Below are 2,244 nucleotides of genomic sequence, written 5' to 3'. Positions count from 1 at the left end.
ATGTAATTGAATTGTTTATTCCAATTCGTTCTTAATACTTTTAATTGCTTGATCACCAATTAAATTGATTTGGAAACTTAAACATAACTTGAGAAAGGGAGTTTAGTGTAGGCTAAAACTCAAATAGCATATGATCATATTTATTTGCTTGGATGAATAAATTGATTTGTGTATAGGATAGAGATACACTTATATGTCGTATGTAGCTAATATTAGAGCTTGAACTTAATCAGTCTGTCTTCATTTCAATACACTTAGAGATATAGAATTTTGATTAAAATAGATTTTTTTTATAAGAGTTTTGAGAGTGCCTCGTAAATAATTGAGAATTTTAGGTTAGCAATTCAACCCATTGGAAAAAATTAGGAAATAAAGGTAAGATTTAGATGAAGTGTGAGGGATATTATAATCTTAGACTTGTTTGAGTTGATTTTATCCAATTTTATTACTGCATTAATTTTTTTAGTTTAAATTCTTGTTAATTAGATTTAGTTAATTTATATTTATTTAGTTTCTTAATTTTGTTTGTTGGATAAGACTGAATTGTGTTAATTTTAGTACTTAGTGAAATTTTAGATCAATTCTCTATGGGTTTAACACTTTAATTGCCATTATATTATCTATTCAATATGTATACTTGCATGGATAGAAAATTAGACAACAATTTTTTAGCACCGTTGCCAGGGAATTGTTTTTTAGAATTTTTACTAACATTAATACCAAACAAATTTAGTCTTAATTAAAACTTTATTTTTCTTGTTTTCAGGCATCTTTGGTCATTGTATGTAAAAAAGAAACTTGAATCTTTTTCCTATTAATCTAGAGATGGAAAGAACTTTCAGAAGACTTTGAAGGGAAATTTTGCAGGTTCAAACTCTAAATCAAACAATGGCTGAAGATAATAATAGTTATGGCAACAATGCTGCCAATCAAATTCTTGAAAAAAACAAAGCCTTGTGATATTATTTTGTTCCTCTCCTACATGGCTTGCACCAAAGTATTAAAAGACCTCCCATCATTGCAAATAATTTTGAAATTAAGCCTACTTACATTTAGATGATTCAATCTTCAATTTAGTTTGGTGGGTTACCCAATGATGATCTTAATTCTCATCTTGTGAATTTCCTAAAAATTTGTAATACTTTCAAATATAATGAGGTAACTAATGTTGCTATTTGATTAAGACTTTTTCCTTTTTCACTAAGGGATAAGGCAAAGAGTTTGCTAAATGCACTGCCCATTGGATCTATTACTACAACAAAAGACTTGGCTCAAAAATTGTTGACAAAATTCTTCCCACCTATTAAGACTGGAAAGATGAGGAATGATATAAAGTCATTCACACAATTTGATGGTAAGTCATTATACGAGGCTTAGGAGCGATTTAAGGATTTACTTAAAAGATGTCCATACCATGGGGTTCCTTAATGGTTACAAGTTCATACATCCTTTAATGGGTTGGTAAGCTCAATCAAATCTACAATTGATGCCACTACTAGTGGAGCATTAATGGGTAAGAATCTTGATGAAGCTTCTAAGTTGTTGGAAGATATGGCTTTAAATAATTACCAATGGCCTTCAAAAAGATCTAGTTTTAAAAAACTATCGGTGTTTATGAGATTGACACACTTAACACCTTGCCTACTCAAGTAGCTATTTTGACAAGAGATTTGATACAATGGAAGTTAACTCTATCCAAAACTCTTTTATACCTTGAGATTTTTGTGGAAATAGCCATTCAAGTGATCAATGTCCATCTAATTCTAAAGCAGTTCAGTTTGTTGGGAACTTCAATAGGCAACAAAATAATCCATATTCCAACACTTATAATCCTAGTTGGAGGAACCATCCCAATTTTTCATGGAACTACAACCTCATGCCTTCAAATCTAAGACCAAACAACACTACTAGCTTTCCACACAAAGCTAAATCTTTGTTCAAGAAAAGAAGCCTAACTTGAATGATATTCTCATGCAATATATGGCAAAGAATGATTGCATCATTTTAAGTCAAGCAACTTCATTAAGAAATCTTAAGACACAAGTGGGACCACTTGCTAGCTCCATCAATGACCTAAAGGTACCTTGCCAAGTGATACTGAAGCCAATCCCAAAAGTACGAAATCATGTAAGGCAATCACTTTGAGGTATGGAAAAGAAGTTGAAGGGGCAAATAAAAAGGCAATTGAATCTTCAAAAGAACTTGTTGTTGATGAAAAGGTAAATTGTTGATAAAGAAGTTGAA

At 30.9% G+C, this 2,244-nt stretch overlaps 1 non-coding gene across 1 annotated transcript; it reads right to left on the bottom strand.

Annotated features, from left to right (window-relative positions):
- Nucleotides 1-1,314: 1,314 nt before the first annotated feature.
- On the bottom strand, nt 1,315-1,421 carry LOC149526200 (small nucleolar RNA R71). The gene has a single exon (XR_016352241.1). It is a non-coding gene; the product is annotated as a small nucleolar RNA R71 (small nucleolar RNA).
- Nucleotides 1,422-2,244: the final 823 nt, after the last annotated feature.

The sequence above is a fragment of the Theobroma umbraticum genome, unplaced genomic scaffold, assembly GCF_002168275.2.
Source record: "Theobroma umbraticum cultivar Fairchild unplaced genomic scaffold, ASM216827v3 scaffold_477.0, whole genome shotgun sequence".
Lineage (NCBI taxonomy): Eukaryota > Viridiplantae > Streptophyta > Magnoliopsida > Malvales > Malvaceae > Theobroma > Theobroma umbraticum.
This window is presented reverse-complemented; position numbering and strand designations above follow the sequence as displayed.